The sequence below is a fragment of the Carettochelys insculpta genome, chromosome 2, assembly GCF_033958435.1.
Source record: "Carettochelys insculpta isolate YL-2023 chromosome 2, ASM3395843v1, whole genome shotgun sequence".
NCBI lineage: Eukaryota > Metazoa > Chordata > Testudines > Carettochelyidae > Carettochelys > Carettochelys insculpta.
The window spans coordinates 57,223,188-57,229,405 of NC_134138.1; positions in this window are offsets into that span (position 1 = coordinate 57,223,188).

Below are 6,218 nucleotides of genomic sequence, written 5' to 3' on the forward strand. Positions count from 1 at the left end.
ATACAATGTTACTTCCTCATTGCTATGATACCTAATTAAATTATTTCATTTTGGTTTTGCTGTGTATGTTGTTTATTTAGTAATAGAGAGAAAGCCATGCTAGTCTATATACGATTGACTTTTTTATGTTTTGATGTTGTTTGTTTGATTGATTGCTTGATTTGGTCTGACAACAATTTTTTTGAAGAAAAATTTCATAGGTGTTCACATAAAAGATATTATTGCTTAGTGTCCTTTGGTCTCAAAAAGTTAAACTCTGCTGTAGAATAGAACAATGTAAGTCAACAAAGTACAGAAAACTCTTTCATATCCGGCAACCCCAGAACTGGAAGGCTGCCAGATATTAAAATTGGCTGCTTAACAGAGAGGCAGCTGGGGATCGCCCGCAGGAAGGCTGGCCAGGATGCCAGGCTTGGGGAACTCTCAAAGCCCTGGGGCTGGGGGTGTTCCATCAGGGTGCAGAGCTGTGCCAGCAACCCTGGGGCTAGGAGCCAGCTGGGTTATGGGGCTCTGCCGGCAGGCCTGAGGCACGGGGATGCCTGTGGGCCCAGGGCTTGGAGCCAGCTGGTGTGGGAGAATGCCAGCAGCTGGCTGGCATGGGGCTGGGAGCTGGCAGCTGGGGTGCAGGGGAACACAGTGGAATGCAACAGCCAGGGGTGCAGGGGAACACCAGCAGCTGAGGCTCAGAGCAAGCCAGGTGGGGCACGGGGCTGGGTGCCAGCCAGCACAGGGGAACACCAGGGCATGCGACTCTGCTGGCGGGCTTGTGGTGCAGGGCTGGGAGCCGGTTGGGGTGGGGCAAAGCCAGCAGCCCCGGGGCGCAGGAGAACTCCGCCAGGGAGGGAGCTTCACCGGCAGCCCCTGGGCCAAGGAACAGAGCTTTGCTGGGGACAAGTTAACCCTGACAGCCTGGGAACCAAGAGCCAGCAGCTCCAGCCCTAGGTCCAGAGGCAGCCCCAGCCAGGTAAATTCTTTTGGGTGTAGACCGTCCTTTTGTTGTATGTTTGTAGCCTAAGGTGGATGAAGTCTTTTTAGACACAACTTGTAATGAAAATGATGGATAATGAAATGATGATTATCCTTTTCACAACTCAGTCTGATATCATCAAAACATAAACCACATGGGTTTATGCAAAACATTCTTTTGTCTAAAATCCATAGAATGTTGCTCCCACTTTCATCTTAAAGGCACATATTGGCTACGTCTACACGTGCCCCAAACTTCGAAATGGCCATGCAAATGGCCATGAGCTCATGGGAATAAGGGGACTTCGAAGTACGCAGCGTCCTTTCGAAAAGGAGCCCCGTCTGAACGCGCCGCGCGGCGGCAAGAAGCGTCAATTTCAAAGCGCGGCTGCCGCCCGCGTGCTAATGAAGCGCTGAATATGCATTTCAGCGCTTCATTAGTAAACTTCGAAATGGCATTTGCATGGCCATTTCGAAGTTTGGGACACGTGTAGACACGGCCACTGTATGAAGAGGGTAACTAAACATAGCCACGTCTACGCGTGCACGCTACTTTGAAGTAGCGGCACTAACTTCGAAATAGCGCCCGTCACGGCTACACGTGTTGGATGTTATTTCGATGGTAACATCGACGTTAGGCGGCAAGACGTCGAAGTCGCTAACCCCATGAGGGGATGGGAATAGCGCCCTACTTCGACGTTCAACGTCGAAGTAGGGAACGTGTAGTCGTTGCGCGTCCCACAACATCGAAATTGCAGGGTCCTCCATGGCAGCCATCAGCTGAGGGGTTGAGACACGCTCTCTCCAGCCCCTGAGCTCAATGGTGGCCATGTGGAGCGGCCCCTTAAAGGTCCCTGCCCCCTCCCTTCCTGTGCAGGAAGCTGAGAGAGCGTGCAGGCAGCAGCAGTAACATGCGGCTAGCCTGCACGCTCCTCCGCAACCACCCCCACCCCCACCTGACGCAATGGCTGCGTGGCAGCCCCCCCAGCGCCCCCAGGGGACCCCCCCCAAGGGGAGCCAGGGCTCCCAGCCCAGGAGCCAGGCAGCGAAGCGGCAGCGGGGCCCCTCCTGGACGGAGGCCGAGCTTCGGGACCTGCTGGGGCTCTGGAGCGAGGAGGAGGTGCTCCAGGTAATGGGGAGCAAGAGGCGGAACACGGATGCGTTCACTCGGCTGGCCGAGGGCCTGGCCGCCCAGGGTCACCCTGCCCGCACTCCGGATCATGTACGCAGTAAAGTGAAAGATCTGCGGCAGGGTTACGCCCAGGCCCGGGATGCGGCCAGCCGATCTGGGGCCGCCCCTGTCACTTGCCCCTTTTACAGGGAGCTCAGGGACATCCTGGGCCTCCAGCACACCTCCTCCCCTCCGGCCAGTCTTGACACCTCGGCTGAGGAGCCCCAGCAGGCCCCAGAGGCGGAGTCCGCCCCGGAGGTAAGCCCTGCACCCCGGGGGTCCCCCCAGGAGCCCACACCCGGGGCACCGGAGCAGGAGGAGGAGGAGGAGGAGGGGGAATCCTCCTCCAGCGACATCGGGCTCCAAATACTGATGCCGTCCCGGAGCTCCAGCCGGGCGTCCGCCCCCCAGGTGTCCCCCGAGCGTGGGAGTGGACCGTCAGGTATGTACCCCCCCGGTGCACACCCCTGGGGTTGAGGGGCGGGGGTAATAGATATGACCAGGGCCCTCCACATGCCCAGATGACCATGGCCCCAAGGACAGCAGTGGCATGTCCCTCAGAAGAGTCCATCAACCCCTGCCCCGCCCCCAGCACGACAGTGCCATGCCCCATCCCCGGGGCTGGGGGGAGCGGAACGTCTGGGGTCCCCCGGGGGGAGGGGTTGGGACACCCAGCAGCAGCAGCAGCAGCAGCATGTGATGGAGTGGGGGGAGTGCAAATGCGAGACTCAGGCTACATATGAGAAACAAGCTGAATAGCTCCCAGGGGCTAAGGATGATCCTGGGGCTACAACTGGCAGGTTACACCTCTGCCCTGAACAAAGAGGAGGGAGGAGCCGAGCTGGCTTTGAATTGGGGGCCGCAGTTAGAGGCTAGGGGAAGGGAGAGCTAGAAGGCAGCCAGCCTGAGGAGAGGGAAAGCTACACCCCAGAGGGGCACCCCTCGGGGTCTTCTCCCTGGGACGGGTTGGAAGGACCGTCTCTGACTGCTGTACTGTCGCTTCTGGGAGAAACTGGGCATCTGTTGCCTAAGAAACCTCCTGTTGTACCTGCTGAGTGAGAGTCACTCCTGCCAGCAGACGGGGTGCAGTGCAGGGAGACCCCTGAACCCCATCACAGCAGCATCTCCTGGGGACGGGGATGGGGAACCTGCAGCAGAGGGGTGGGGGGACAAGGGCCACGGCTCAGGGCCCACACTAACGGCTGTCTCCACTCCTCTTCCCCCCATCCTGTGTTCTGCAGCTGCACCATCGGAAGGACTGGAGAGCGCCGGCGAGGCTTCAGTGGTCCCGGAAAGCCCTCCGTAGCCATCACTCCAGGCCAGCCCCTTGGCGGAGGACCGACCAGCCCCACAGAGGGCAAGACAGCGGACCCAGCAGCAGCAGCCGCCGGCGACGGACCCCCAGCTGCTGGCCCTCCACCGCTGGCAGGTGGAGGTCGCTGAGCAGCGGCTGCGGGTGGAGCAACGCTGCCTCCAGCTGCAGGAGCGGGCTCTGGCCTGGCGCCAGGAGGCATGGGGGGCCTACATGCAGACTTTCAACCGCATTGCGGACTACCTGACCCCCCATGCCGCACCGGCCGCCGCTGCGCCCGCCCTGCCTGCTCCACCCGCTGCGCCACCCGGTGCTCCAGCCACCGCGCCATCTGCCGTCGCACCTCCACCCGCCACCGAGGGCCATTCCGCCGAGGGGGACCTGGGGCCAGCTGACACTCACTGGCCGTATCTCCCGGTCCGCCTGGCCCCGAGCCAGCCCTGGCCAGGGCTGCGGCTGAGGCGGGGATCCCGGCCGCCCATCCCCAGTGCTGGACTGTAGGGACATGGGGCCCAGGACATGCCCCCCACCTTTGTATATATTCCCCCCACTTTTACGTTGTTTTTTTGCTGTAAATAGTTTGTATTTATTTGTGACCCCCGTTTTCCATCACTGATCCTTACCCACCCATGTAAATAGTTCTCCCCTTCCTTGTTATCCCTGTTTATCTAATATATACATATATATAAGTTAGAATTTCCATTATAATAACAGTTCAAAAGAGGTTTGATTTGACAAACAACTGTCTGCTTTTATTTTTACAAGAAAAGTCGGGGAGGGGGTGCTCTTGGGTGCTCTGTGATGTGGGCATAGGGGCAGGGAGTGTTGTGGAGGATGTGGGGGGGCAGTGGAGGGCCTGCCAGCATTCACCCCGCGGCCTCATCGAACTGGGCCCGCAGGGCCTCCCGGACCCGGGTCCCTTCGGGGTCCACCTGGCGACTGGGGGCAGCAGGTGGCTGCACATCAGCCCTGCCGGCCTCCACAGCCCAGCCGTGAAAGAGGGCCTCCCCCTTGCTCTCCACCAGATTGCGTAGGGCGCTGCACGCACCCACAATCTGGGGGATGTTGGTGGGGCCTGCATCCAGGCGGGTGAGGAGACACCTCCAGCGCCCTTTGAGGCAGCCAAATGAGCGCTCCACCACCTGGCGCGCATGGTTCAGGCGCTGGTTGAAGCGCTCCTGGCTGGCAGAGAGATGGCCCGTGTACGGGTGCATGAGCCAGGGCCAGAGGGGGTATGCCGCGTCTGCGATGATGCAGAGGGGTATGGTGGTGTCCCCCACAGGGATCTCCCGCTGGGGGATGTAGGTCCCCGCCTCCAGCCGGTGGCACAGGCCCGAGTTCCGGAATACCCGGGCGTCGTGGGTGCTTCCAGGCCAGCCCACATAAATGTCCAGGAAACAGCCCCGGCTGTCCACCAAGTCCTGGAGGACCACTGAGTGGTAGCCCTTCAGGTTTATGTAGCGTCCTCCGCTGTGCTCCAGGGCGTGGATGGGGATGTGAGTCCCATCCAGAGCCCCAAACCAATTGGGGAAGCCCAGGGTGGCAAAGCCCACGATGGCGGCATCTGGGTCCCCAAGCCTCACGAGCCTGTGGAGGAGCATGGCGTTGATGGCGCGGACGACCTGCAGAGGAAGCACATGGGAGAGCACCAATGAGAGGTGAGCAGGGTGCATGTGGCCCTCCCCTGCCAGGGCCCCCTCCCCTCCCCTGCCAGGGCTGCCTCCCACCCCCTCCCCCCGTGGGTCCTCTTACCTCCATGAGGACAGCCCCGACGGTGGCCTTGCCGACGCCAAACTGCTGCCCCACGGATCAGTAGCTGTCTGGAGTGGCCAGCTTCCAGACAGCAATGCCGACCCGTTTCTCCACACTGAGGGCATGCCGCATGGCAGTGTCCTGGTGCCTGAGTGCAGGGGTGAGCCGCTGGCATAGCTCCAGAAATGTCTGCCGGCTCATGCGAAAGTTCCTGAGCTAGTGGTCGTCATCCCACTCTCCGAGCACCAGCCGCTCCCACCAGTCGGTGCTCGTGGGGTAGCTCCACAGTCGGTGGCGTATGAGGCGGGGGCGGGGGCGGGGTGCTGCTGGGTTGGGGGTTGCGTCCTCCTCCCCTGCGGGCAGCTCCTCCTCTGTGGCAAGGAGGTGCTCAGCTGCCTCCTGCATGGCATGGAGCAGGGCGAGCACTGCTCCTACAGGGGCGGCTGTGTGGACCTCTGGCTGCTGCTGCTGCTGCTGCTGCTGGGGGTCCATCATGACTGCGTCGCTCGAGGTGTGTGTGCCTATGGCTCTGCAGACCGCGTGCTGTGCAGGCTGAGTGTGTCTGGGAGGGGCCCTTTAAGGGAGCGGCTAGTTGTTGCCCCGGAAGCGCTAGTCCGCCCTGTGACCCTGTCTGCAGCTGTGCCTGGCACCCTTATTTCGATGTGTGCTACTTTGGCGTGTAGACGTTCCCTTGCAGCGCCTATTTCGATGTGGTGCTGCGCAACGTCGACGTTGAATGTCAATGTTGCCAGCCCTGGAGGACGTGTAGACGTTATTCATCGAAATAGGCTATTTCGATGTCGCTACATCGAAATAAACTACTTCGATGTAGGGTTCACGTGTAGACGTAGCTCATGACAGGTCGGACATAGAAGACACAAAAGGAGATTTTTATGGCTGCGTCGCCACTAGCAAGTTCTTTCAAAAGATTTTTTGGAAGAAGAGGGCTCTTTCAAAATGTCCCACAGAGCATCTACACACAAAAGCTGTGTCGACATGTGAGCGCCGTTTCGAAAG